Source organism: Mesoplodon mirus (genome assembly GCF_964341445.2).
Source record: "Mesoplodon mirus genome assembly, chromosome: 14".
Classification (NCBI taxonomy): domain Eukaryota; kingdom Metazoa; phylum Chordata; class Mammalia; order Artiodactyla; family Ziphiidae; genus Mesoplodon; species Mesoplodon mirus.
Window position 1 is genome coordinate 19,809,840 of NC_138990.1, and position 13,275 is coordinate 19,823,114.

Consider the following 13,275-nt stretch of genomic DNA (forward strand, 5'->3'; position numbering starts at 1 on the left):
TGGTCATTGCTTTGCCTGTCTGTTATTGTGCTACAACTCAGTGACTTAAACAACAGTGTGTTATTATCTCTCATGGGTCTGTGGGTTGATGGGACTCAGCTGGGTGGTTCTCCTTTGGGGCCTTTCCTGTGGATGTAGTCAGAAAGCAGCTGACTAGGGTTACTGGCTTAACATCCAAGATGGCGCTCCCATGGCTGGGGTGGGTTCTGGCTGTCAGCTGGGGCTGTGGACTGGGGTGCATCCATGTGGTCTTTATGAGCCTTAGTGTTTCTAATAGTGTGGCTGTCTCGGGAGAGTAATACTTCTTACCAGGTAGCTTTGGGCACCAGGAATGAGTGCTCCAAGAGACCCAGAAAGAAGCTGAAAGGTTTTTGATGATCTTGCCTCAGAAGTCCCAGAAATTTCAATTCCACCTTATCCTATTGGTTGGTGTTGGTTAAGTCACTGATTCGGGGGGGCCAGATTCAAGGGGAGGGAATCTGACTTCGCCCCTTAATTAGAGGAGGAATGAAGAATTTGCAGCCATCTATAATGTATTATTATAGTGATCATATAAAAAGGAAACCACTTAGAGAAATTAAATTGGCAGTTATATTCAGGAAGTATCAAAGAGTTGAGAGGCTGCAACATGAAAATATGGATTTTGGAAGGTGCTTGGGGAAAAGGGAAAGTGACAAAATTTAGGGATGAATTACAGAAACTTGCAGGGCACCAGTGGTGGTGGGACCATGTAGAATTACCAGGAAAGACTGTTAGACTTAAAACTGTGTTTAAGGAAAGCAGTACTTTTGTTACATAGCTTGCATATGACTAAGCACAAAGGTTTCAATTGGCCCTGCTTGGATGATGTGGGAAGCTGGTAATGGCTGCCTTTTGGATGGTGATGGATGATTTGGTCATTGGTGCTTTCAGTATTATGTTTTGAAGCAATCATCAAATCAAAGACAGCTGGTATAAAAGAGAAGGCCTGCCAGTCTGGTTCTGTTAGGTTACTAACAGTTCTTGGAAGTTACTAAGTCTATCGGCCTCTGGAACTTGCTGTGCACTTTCTGTGTTAACATGGGAAAAACCAGGTACAAGGAGCCTCTGTGGTCATTTGCCTTCATTGAACAAGGTGAAAGCTGCAATTGGAACTAAGGGTTGGCAGGGCAAAATGTCTATCTCTTCTTCATAAAGGAGGTTAAGAAATAGTTTATTGTCTGTGGAAGTCTTCTGATATTTTATACTTTCTCCCCAGCTCTCCTCTCTAGTGCACACGTGGCTGTCTGATTGGTAAAGGTCTTACAAAATCAGAGGAACTTGAGCAGAAAGATGGTCACAGAAGCCCACACAAGACTGCATAGAGAACGGGAGCCTTCAGCCGATTAAAACTGCGAAGTATCACATGGAAAGAGACATAGGTTTAAAAAGTAATTATTTGGAGCTCAGTGGATGGAAAATGTGTGAAAAGAGCAAAAAACTAGGCCATAGAAGGAAGTCCATCTAGGACAGTGGTTTTTAAATCTATCTCAGGGAACGCTGTGGTTCTGTGATCAGTTACTGGCAGTTCCATAAATAACAAAAAATAGGCGTAGCCAGAGTCACAGAGGCGCGAATGTAATTTAAAAAAAAAATTTCCCCAGCTGAAGTCAACTTAGCTCATGAATCCTCATTTCCATCTGAGGCCAGAAGAAAATCTTGCCAATGCAGAGTTGTTTAGCCTCTGCTGGGTCAAGGCTCCATCTCTTTGGGGAAACAGCACACTCTATTCAGAATTTTCCCTCTTCAAGTGGCTTTTTTTCTCTGGACAGTAATTGGGGTTCTTCAGGGGTGGTGGAGATGGAGGTATGGACTGCTTGAGGCTCGTCCTGGCATCTGGTAGGGCTTCTGCCTGCTGGTCAATCCTCTGGACTTACAGCCCTCAGCTGAGATCCTGCTTGCCCTGCTGGTCCCCAACTGCAATGGCTCATCTCAGTCCGACTGAAGCCCCCTTGGAGGGTCTGGGGCTCTGAACACTCAAGGATACACTGGACTTAGTGAGGCAGCCTGGCCCTGGGTTCGGGCAGTTCTGCTGTCGGGCTGCCCCTCGGAACAGGCCATGCTGGACCCCAGACTTTGCCATGACATGGGTGGTGTCCAGGGCTACGCCAAGGGGAGCCCAGGGATGCCTCTCTCTTCCAGGGTCCCCTCAGTCTCTTCTCTTGGGAGGAGGCTAGGGTGTCTCTTGTTTGGTGGTGGTGGAGAATGGGGGTGCTGGACCCCCTCTCAGCGACCTTCCAGGGTCAGTAAACATCAGGCGTCTCCCCTCTGCTTTCCTTCTCACCTGCTGGTTAACTCTGCTTCTTTGGGTGGGAAAAATCTTTCATTCTTGACATGACCGTACATCCTTCTGAACTCGATGGTTTATAATATAAACTCAAGGCTCAGAGTTCTCCAACACTTTGGCTTTGGGGATTCAAGGAAACAAGCACACAAATGCTCCCTCTTTAAAGCTGTCAAGCCTAGTGTGAATGTTTATAATGGACAATCCTTCAAAGCGTCATGCCTCATAGGCCATGGGGAATGTCTTGTGTTTCAGATCACCAGAGCATGCTGTACTGGTCAGTGGGGTGCTATTTCGTGTGCATTATTAGATATTCCTCCAAAGAGGGTCATGTGATCTGAGCATCTTGACAGGTCGGGGAGAGGCTGAAAATCCTCAGGGATATGGTCTCTCTTAAGGAAGGTGGCCCAGGGTGGTAGACAGTCAGGTCTCCCAAAGGATAAGTTTCAGAGGTGGGAGGGTAGTGAGGGACACACACTCCAGGGGGGGTCCTGAGGCTCTGGGTGTTATTTCTGTTACTCGTGCGGTTTTGTCAAACACACCTGTCATCATTTTCATGAGGTGGTCTCTGAACTGAAGCACACGCCTGCATCCAGAGCATTTGTGCGGTGCTGAGACCAGAGCAGAGAGTGATGTAGGGTGACAGTCTCCACCTCGTGAAGCCTCCAACCCAGGGTGGACACACCTGTTACCTAGGAGAGGAAACAGAGGGAGGAGAATGCAGGGAAGGTGGTCAGCATCGCTTTGTGAGGGAGGAGATGAATTCATGGTCCCAGTAGAGCAGTGGCTATAGGTGAGAAGGTCAGGTCTTCAGATCCCATCCCTATAACGGGGGGTGTTTGAGGGTCCCACCTGGGTTTAGGGGCTCCGGTGTCTAGTGGAACAGCTGGGGTGGGGGTAGGTGGGAAGCATCAAGAACATAGAAGAAAAATACAAGGAAAGTATAATTTTTTACTTCTACATTATTGCACAAATCAATTTTTCTTTCTACTTGTGAACTATTCAAAAATCTTCATTGTATAAATAGTAAGACAGTTTATCGCTTGTGGGATAGTTCTGCGGTGTCGAACTGTGTTAGTTTTATTCACTGCCACTTGGACACACTCACTGAAGTATTTTCAGGTAGAGGATACAGAGGGAGGGCATCACTGTAGGAGCTTGGATGCACATTTGTTCACAATCCTGCGTGCACGTTGGAATCATCTGGGAGGTTTAAAAACCCTGAGGTTTGGGCCTCAGTTGCAGAGTTTCTGATGGGACTGATCTGAGCGTTGGGTGGTCCAGATGCCCTCAGTGATTCTAACATGTGGGCCAGGTTTAGAGAACAGCCACCTAAACAGGAATAAACTAAGAGATGGGACATGTGATGAGTTCTCATAATACTATGTCACCAGCCCCAGATGTGAGCCAGTTCCTCTGAGAAAGAGGAACCATACATGCTCTAGAACCAGCTAAAATAAAAAGTGAGAAAATGTTATCATTCTAGGTCACAGGCAGCATTAGGGCAGAGGCACTCTTGCTGCTGTATCGTTTATGCTTTTTTTCCATCGCAGAATTATCTGGGGCAGCTGAGGCCCAGGTTATCTCAATTCTTGAGTTTCTGATGTGGATATCAAGGGGTGGGTTAGGGAAAGGAGTGCCTGCCCAGCTGGAAGGGATACAGGAAGGGGTGGTGTGTTCTATTAGGAAGGAAACAATCATCATTTACTCAGTGTCTCCTGGAAGGATTGCCTAGGTGGCTTTCAAAACAAGCTGGGGTCCAGTCACTTGCTGGAGGCACGGATTGGAAGGGGAAGGGCCGCTTGGAGCCAAGCGCGCGCTGCCAGGACCCCAGCATCCTCCCCCCCCCCCAGAGGTCTAGGTGTGACCCATTCATTGCATTCCTCTGAGTTCAAAACGAACCGGTGGGGTAAGTAGGTTTTAAGCTTAAAAGCACACGAGGTCTGGCCAAGAAGTCTGGTATCAAGACTGTACCACTTGCACCGCTGCTTGTCCATTCAGGCGCTTAACTGTAACAATAAAAGTAGCAGGTGATTCGTGTAGTATCAACTCCGCGCCTGGCCCAGGTTTACAGCATTAAATCCTTTAATAGCCCCAACCGCTGCACGAGGTAGGTGCTGTTAGGATCCCTTTTCGCAGAAGAGGAAACGGAGGTTCGCACAAGTTCCGACTCGTCCAAGTTCACAAAGCTCCGGAGGCTGGCCGCCGGTCAGGCTCGGGGACAGAAGTGTGAGTGTCGCTGGAGCCTGGGAGCCCGGCGGGTCGGGAGCTCCGTTAGAAGTCGTGCCCAGGGACCCCGCCGTGGAGGGGCGCAACCGACTGGCGAGGTCTCGGTGAGTCGCTCCATCTCAGTCCGGGGGGAGCGCGCGGCAGCCGTCCGGGGTCCCCCGCGGGGATGCCCAGGGCGGGGGAGACGGCACCGTAAGGGGCTGGCGGTCTCCCCGTCTCCTGAGTGGGGCAGGGTGGGAGCCGTCCCCGCCCCCGCGGAGCCCGAGCCGCGCCTGCGCTTCCCCGGCGAGAGGGCGGAGTCGGGTGGGGGCGCACAGCCCGGCCCCGAGCGCGGGGATGTGATTCCCGCCCCGCTCCCAGGGCGCCCCCGCCCGGCCAGCCTCTCCTCTTGCCGCCCGCGGGGCGCCCAGGTAGGAGGACGCTGGGGCGCGGGGCCGGAATTCAGGCGGGTAGGGTTTGGGTGTGGGGGTGGCCACTGTGGCTTTGGCACCTTCGCGGAGTCCCCTTTCCCTGTGCAGAGCGCAGAAAGCGTCCTTTCTGTTACTCTTGGTTGTCAGTTTGTTGTGTAAGAAGGTGATGGTAGTTTGATTTGTGGGTTTATTTTTTTGGGGGGGTGGTTTTGTTTTTTCTTTCTTTCTTTTTTTTTTTTTTTTGCAGTACGCGGGGCTCTCACCGCTGCGGCCTCTCCCGTTGCGGAGCACTGGCTCCGGACGCGCAGGCTCAGTGGCCATGGCCCACGGGCCCAGCTGCTCCGCGGCATGTGGGATCTTCCTGCGCCACCAGGGAAGCCCGGGTGGGGGTTGTTTTTATTCCTGTGTGAAGCGGGAGTAAAAGTTGTTCAAATCTGTCTTTGGGGAACTTGGCAATCTTTCTGGAGGGTTGTTCTAGGGTGTGTCTGTAAATTGCTTCCAGGCGTTTTAATCGGGCCAAATTCAGCTGATTTGGCAGTGGCCCTCTTTGGGGTTTAGGGTCAAAAGTGTTGTCTTCTCGAGAAGATAAGGTAGAATTCCCTAAACACAGTGGGGAAGGGTAATTTGTAGCCCCTTCAGATGAAGGATGATGCTGGGTGGTGTAGCTATGGACACCAGGAAGACACTCATTCACAGCAGGCATGTCCAGCACTTTACAGTTTATAAGGCCCTTTACACTTTTTTTACTTCAAATCTTTTTATTTGAAAGTATTTTGTATTTGATTTGTGTTACCAACACCCTAAGTAATTTTCTAATGTAAAGACAAGTTTGAAAAGGTACATTTTTACATAGGAAGGGAGCTTTAAAAAGATATGGACCAATCCTGAAAGCAGCATGGCATGGAATAGTTATTTGACACTACATAGATTAGCACTTTGTCCATTTTATCCATATATATTATTTATAAGGTGCCCAAAATAGAAGGTTTAAAATTAGGTTTGTAATTGTTTTAATATTTCACATTTATTCAATTAAAAAGTAGTTACATTAGATGTCTTTGTATGTGTTTAGGTACATTGGCACATCTGCATGTGTCTGGAACTATTATATGTATATATACATATGTAAAGTTCCTGACACAAACCTGAATTCTAGGTGTCAACGCTCCACTTTTTAAATAGGAAGAACCCGGGGCTTGGAGAGAATATAGTGCCACAGAATAATGATTCCAGTCGAGGTCTGCGGGACTCCAGAATCTACTAAACTGCACCACTTTCTTCTGCCATGCTCGGGGGTCACATCCATTCAGTGTGGTCAAGCACTGTACAGTTCTTTTAGATTTACTTAAAACACAGATGTGGAAATAGGTAGAATTGGGGTCTAACTGGTGAATAGGGAGATCTCATTTCTGAGCTCACATCTAGCCAGTGGCTGGGAATCCAGTGTGGCCTCGCCTGACCCAGAGGATAGAACTGGGGGGGCACCCGGCTGCAGCCCCCAGGGGGCTTGGCTGCTCTGCCTGAAGCAGAAACCAGCACATCTGGGGCCTGCAGGTCCGCTCTCTGCTAGGAGCCTCCGGGTTTGTGCTTTTGACACGAGCCTCCTCGAAGCCCCTTTACACTTACTGCTCTTTTATCCTCCCAGCAGTCTTGTGAGAGACATGCAGTTATCACCCTCCTGCTCCAGCAGAGGAAGCAGAAGCTTAAACAGGGTGGTTAACTTGTTGGAGGGCTGGCATCCAGAAGGAGACAGAGGCCTCTGGACTCCACACCGTATGGCTTCTACTTTATGGCAGGATAGTTCCCAGTCGTCCTGCTTTCCAGGGCTTCTGGAAGGCGGATGTGCAAAATGGGACTCTGGGACCGTTAAGAAAATGAGGAGAACTACGGGTGGTGCTGGGGAAGGTGGCTACCATTTCCCCACCCAATCTGCTATGCAGCTACAGGCATCTTTTTCTCTCTGGACTCCTTTTAGTTTCTTATCTAGTATATCCTATTTAGTATTTCATTTAATATTCTGTGTTCGTATCCTACCTTAAGTTTTGTGCTAGACAAAAACGTGGGGCCTTTGGGATGGGATTTGATGGAGAAGGGGTGTGGGAGCCCTGATTTATTGTGACTTGTTTGGCTGGGTGCCATTCTGCTGTGTGGAGCATCTCGGGCACCTGAACATCCTCCCTGCGGTTCCAGAAAGGATACTTGACCTGAATTCTCACGTGAACTTGGCAGAGGCAGGAAAAACCCTCCCCGTTTCTAATAGGCTCTCCGGGGCCCTTTGTGGGCTTTCTTTTATGGTTCTGAAACACGTAGCATCTTGAGTAATTCCTTCACTGTTGGTGAAACACTATTTAATTTTAGATTCACTTAACAAATGTTTATTGGATGTCTGCTGTGTGCCGGGGACTGTTCCATGTACTGATGATAGAGCAGTGAACAAGATAGATGCAAATTCCTGTCCTCTAATGGATGGGAGTCCTCTGGGTGAAGTCACAGGACATTGGAGGTCTCTCTGCGTAATGAGGTTCTTGGAAATTTGCCCCCTTGGACAAAGTGGGGGGAAACGGACTGCCCTCAGGCAGGACATTACTGGTTATACTCTGGCTCGGCCGTGGCCTTGGACCGGGACAGATGGAGAGCCTGTGACTGGGATGCATCGGTGGGAGGTGTGTCCACCTGGAAGTAGGTAGAGAGGTTGTGGAGAGAACATGTCATTGATCAAAGTGGCAAAGCTGGACAATTGCAGTGAAGCTACCATAGCATAGTGGGTAGGGAAGCGCAGATGTTATTATTGTTATGGTACACGATAGACTCAATGTGAACTTGCCGCTTTGAAGGACAGAAGTCGTCAGGGGCTCTGCCCCGTGACGCTCCCCATCTGCTGCTGTCAAGCAGGCACCTGCTTGCGTCTTCCTCCCTTGGAGATTGTCAGGTGGGCCGACAGGGTCTGCACCGTCAGCAGCTTTGCTCCCTCTCTGCACCCACCTGCCCCGCTGCCTGCCGGGGCCCCAGGCAGCACTGCCGCAGCCTCCTGGCCGTGGCATGCAGGAGCCTGTAGAGTGATCTCCCTAAGTGTGGGGAGAGGCTGGCCTCCTCGAGGCTGCGGGTCGCCGGCATACCTTTGGATACGGCGCTTTCCCCTCTTTTATGCCTGCAGCAGAGTAACAGAGAGAACTTTTCCATTCCTACCTGTTCTGGAAAGGATTTGTAAGATGCTATGGGTTAACAATGGGAAGAAAGTAAAACAAGAATGGAGACAAAGAGGAGTCTAGAAATGTATAAAAGGTAAAGCCTGATGAACTATGTGCTTGTTTTTATTGAAGTAGAGCTGACTTACAGTAATTCAGGTGTATAGCAAAGTGATTCCGTTATTCATATATATAGATATTCTTTTTCATATTATTTCCCGTGATGGGTTATTACAAGATATTGAATATTGTTCCCTGTCCTTGTTGTTTAACTGTTTTATACGTAGTAGTTATGTGTCTTGTAAGGTGACCCAAGCGGGGCTGCAGGGGCGGAGGAAAGCACAGTGCCCGTCCCTGCTGGCTCCTTGCACCCCCCGGGGCCCTCCGACTGCTGCTGGACCGGACGGCAGAGCAAACGAACGAGCATCTCGGGGTGCGCCCGGGCCCTGGTGTTTCTAAAGCCCCCAGGGTGGTTCTAACGAGTAGCCAAGGCCGACAGCGACCACACACTTCCCTGCAGGCAGTGGGAGAGGGGACACCTGGCAGAGCACAGCTGCCCGTGTCTTCGAGGTAAAAAGGAAGTCCTCGGGATGCAAAAGCATTCCTGGTAGAGAGAAGAGGGAACTCTCTCCTGAAGGTCCCCATTTAAGAGGTACAAAGAGCGAGTTTCAGGGCATCTCTTAAGCGACCCCCACTAAAAGTGCAGTTGGTTGCATTTCAGCGGGACTCAGGGTGCTGTCGATGGGGATGGAGGAGCATCTTGGCATGCCGGGCTCTGCATCTCTTGCACCCCAAACCAGAGGACTCATGGATCCCTGAAAATACAGCCGATGGCTCCTGACCAAGAGTCAAATTAAGAGTTAGGTACTGTCACTTTATTTTTTTATATATATTTTTTAACATCTTTATTGGAGTATAATTGCTTTACAATATTGGTTAGTTTCTGCTGTATAACAAAGTGAATCGGCTATAGGCATACGTATATCCCCATATCTCCTCCCTCTTGCGTCTCCCTCCCACCCTCCCTATCCCACCCCTCCAGGCGGTCACAAAGCACCGAGCTGATCTCCCTGTGCTCTGCGGCTGCTTCCCACTAGCTATCTACCTTACGTTTGGTAGTGTATGTATGTCCATGCCTCTCTCTCGCTTTGTCCCAGCTTACCCTTCCCCTCCCCATATCCTCAAGTCCATTCTCTAGTAGGTCTGTGTCTTTATTCCCGTCTTACCCCTAGGTTCTTCATGACCTTTTTTTTTGCCCTTAGATTCCATATATATGCGTTAGCATACCTAAGTGTCCATCATCAGATGAATGGATAAAGAAGATGTGGCACATATATACAATGGAATATTACTCAGCCATAAAAAGAAACGAAATTGAGTTATTTGTAGTGAGGTGGATGGACCTGGAGTCTGTCATACAGAGTGAAGTAAGTCAGAAGGAGAAAAACAAATACCATATTCTGTCACTTTAGACCAGTGCTTCTCACCTCATTCGAAACCCAATACCCCCTTTGAATGCGAATATGGTAAACACCCTTTTACAATTCCAAAATGATATAATAAAACTTACCTACAACATAATTTCCAAATAATCAATATAATAGTAGATGTAAAGAATAAGTAATTTGGGTTAAAATGGTATATTCTGGTGTGTGAATGCTTGGGCAGAGCCACACCAGGACTTGTGAGGTCAGCGGTGCTTTATGCAGACCGAGTGTGAGGACATGAGGCGCTGCCCGTGATGAGGACTGACTCCTCATCAAGGTCTAAGTGGTGGTCAAAGGCCAGTCCTCCCTCTGTTATCACAGTGGTTGCATCCCCAGGAAAATTCAGGGGGATGAAACTGTGCCAACAAAATATATTTTACCTAAGTGGAGCATGGAGTGGGGTGCTAGGCTCCCAAAGTGGTAAACGATGCTTCTGTCACCATGAATGTCTGCAGGACCCTGGAAGTCAAGGGGGATGAGGGACAGGTCTTTGCTGGGTAGGGCTGTTCCCGATGTGTAGCATCCATTGTCTCCACCACTAAATGGCTACCCAAAGGGTCCCCTTCCCCACAGTTTCCAAAACTCCCTCAAGGGAAATGCTGGCCCCATGGAGAACCACTGCTTTCACTGCATCACTAGGTGGTAAGCGATGAAAGCGCCAACGCAGGTGTGCACCCTGAAATGGCAGGGCATTCATAGTAGCAGGTGTGAGCTGGCCAGCGGGGGCATGCGTGTGAACTGTCAGAGGGTCGCAGAGGAGGTGACAGAAATCAGACCGATGAGGGCTGCATGCAGCGGGGGGGGTGGGGGTGGGTGAGTGCTCAGAGGTACCCCGGAACTTTAGGGGGGATGGAAACAGTCTATATCCCAGTGGAGGTGCTCCTTGTATATACAGTTGGCACAGTTTATGGAACTGTTTATGGAAGTTCCAGTTTATGGAACTTAAGGTTTGTTGTGTGTTTCATCATATGCATGTTTTACTTCAATTAAAAAAACCCACAGGAGTGAAAACACTGGAAGATTCTTGTAGAGACTGTCTGGTCCTCTGAGACTCACCTGTAGTCGCCACTCTGAGAAGCGGGACTGTTCTCAGCCGACCAGAAGGCAGTGCTCGGGCCATTCTGTCTCTCACAGTTGACTTTTTGCAAGTCCTGTGTGGCCGGACTCAGTTCAGAGCCTTTGGCAAGTGTCTGGGTTGGGGCTATGCTTCAGGATGAGATTCTGGAAGGGACAAGGCAGTGTGCTTAAAAGGTCACCAGGGATGGAGACCAGAGTCACTCCCATCACCAGGTCTGGTTTCTCTTGTCCAGGAGCCCAAGGAAGGCAAAGTGGAGACCTTGCCAAACTCCAGCCTAGCGGTCAAGCCCACTCCTGTCTGTAGCCCTGTGCCTTATTTTCCCCTTTGCCCTTAAAACCCACATGACACCACCAATCTGGTGGCTTTGAGCAGTGTAAGAGCTGAATAACTTAGATTTCCTAGTAACACTGGAAACCTCTGTGGCTATTTTTTACTTTATCTTCGTGTCCTGTACATGATACCCTTATGATAAAAAAAAAAAAAAAAGCAACTTTCCTTGCCCCGTTTGGGTAAATAAGTCAAATAGTTCTGTGAGCTAGGCTTTTGGACCTGTCCCCTGAGAGGAAGATCACCAACATTTCAGGGTTTTTTGGACTTTTTCCTTTTACCTCTGTGGTGGGAGTGGTTTTGTATGCTCAGAGTTGTGGAAAGCTTTTTCTCGGGGGAAGATCTGTGACAGCCATGCCGACCACATAGTCAGGGTTTAGGATGTCTGTGTGTTGTTCATCTCTGCAGAATGGGAATAGTCATCATGTCACGTCGGGGGCACATGGCGACCCCCAGGTGGTCACACTCATGTTCTCCTTCCCCGTATGGAGCCGTCCTGGGGCCCCCTCCATCCTTGGGGCTGGGCTGCTCTGTGTGTCTGGCCTGGTGGGTGTGAGACTGTGGGACCCCAGTGCTTCTGTTTCTCATGGTTGGGACGGAATAGAGATGACCGCGGTGCTTACGTAGGATAGTGCGCCTCCAAGTTTACCTCCAAAATGCTCCTCTTGGGAAGTGAAGAGTAGATGCTCAACCCAGCACTGCACAGTATCACCTTAAGGGATGGTTCTTTGCCTCATGTTTTATCTCTTGGAGACTTCACTTTCCTCTTCATGACATAGCCCTGTATCCTCTAATATAAAAATGATAATTCCCCCTAGAAAAGCTTCAGGGAGAATCCTTACCCCTGGAAGACGGGTTCTGAGTTCCCTGGCCGTCTGCAGCTTCTCTGGGGTGGGGGTGGGGATTTGTGGCTCTAGTTTAAAAAAACAAGGACTTGTGTAAACACAGAATTCTAAAGTATTTCCCACCATCGTGTAGTCCCCTGGCTTTATAAGTTCCAAAAACTGACATTTTTGGTCTGAATAATAGCGACTGTTTTATAGCTGGTTGAATGCTTGTAACAGGTGAACATCATAATTATGAGCTTCATTTTAATACCGTCATCCATTCCCCGTGCATGTTTCCACTGATTTTCTTTATTTTATTTTATTTTTTTTTTTTTTGCGGTACGCGGGCCTCTCACTGTTGGGGCCTCTCCCGTTGCGGAGCACAGGCTCCGGACGTGCAGGCTCAGCGGCCATGGCTCACGGGCCCAGCCACTCCGCGGCATGTGGGATCTTCCCGGACTGGGGCACGAACCCGTGTCCCCTGCATCGGCAGGCGGACTCTCAACCACTGCGCCACCAGGGAAGCCCCACTGATTTTCAGTAGAACATGTGCATGGTGACATTTCATGAGCTGAAGAACCTGCCTTACAGTCCTTGCTTTCCCCAGGGGCTCATCCACTGTCCCTTCTTAGTTATAGGTGAATTAGTTGGAGCGTCATTCTCTGAATATTTTCCCATGATGTCCGATATACATGGAGGCCACGTTGATTAATGTTTGGGATGAGAAGTTGTAGTAAATAATGCCGTCCGTGTCTTTACGCGGCGCTCAGTGTGGAGAGTGAGTAGGCATGAGGTGGAAACGTGGAAAGTACCGTTAGGGTTTCCTTTTATATTTAGGAGGCAGGGTTGTGCTACTTAAGGTCCCTGGAAGAGGATGGGGCCCCCTAGTGTTGTCATGTCTCTCCTTGGGTTTCTCCAGAAACTTCACTTAGACCTGGCAGGAGAGATCCCACCCAGGCCCTGTACTTTGGAGGGTTCTGTTCTGTTTCTCAGAGCCGGCTGCTGGCCTCGGCATGGCTAGGAGTCTGTAGGGCCAAGAGGATGGTCCAGGGGCCCAAGAGCCCTGGAATTCCCTGCCCAGATAACCTGGACTTGGATTCCAGGGCGTGTACAACCCTCTTTCCTGGGTTGTCCACTGGGGACTCCACTGCCCGAGGGCCTCCCTGGTCTGCAGAGTGGCCAGGGCCAGACGGGAGGATGTCTGCCTGTATGCACACTCAGGGCCCTCACAGTATGGGATGGAGCTGGGGGCAGGCCGGGGAGTCAGGCTTGGAGGTTACTGTAGATAGAAACTGCTCAAGCCCCACTGGGCACTGCCCCCTGTAGACCCTGTGTGGGATGGTGCACGCAACACCCGGACCCTGGGCCCACGCAACAGTGTGTCTTCATGCATCTGGGGTGCATCTGCTGTGCGCCACCTCAGTCCTCTG

The 13,275-nt window shown here is 49.6% G+C and overlaps 1 protein-coding gene across 10 annotated transcripts in view; it reads left to right on the forward strand.

The window, feature by feature from the left end:
* The window catches only part of IL1R1 (interleukin 1 receptor type 1), a 100,534-nt gene that overhangs the window by 49,415 nt on the left and 37,844 nt on the right, over positions 1-13,275 (forward strand). The window contains exon 1 of one of the 10 annotated variants that reach the window (XM_082642204.1): positions 4,452-4,635. The exons of 8 other annotated variants lie outside the window; for them this stretch is intronic. The gene's annotated coding sequence lies outside the window, so the exon portion shown is untranslated. Of the gene's footprint in view, positions 1-4,451; positions 4,636-4,659; positions 4,942-13,275 lie in introns of those variants that run through there. One more of the 10 variants, XM_082642202.1, reaches the window with a different exon arrangement.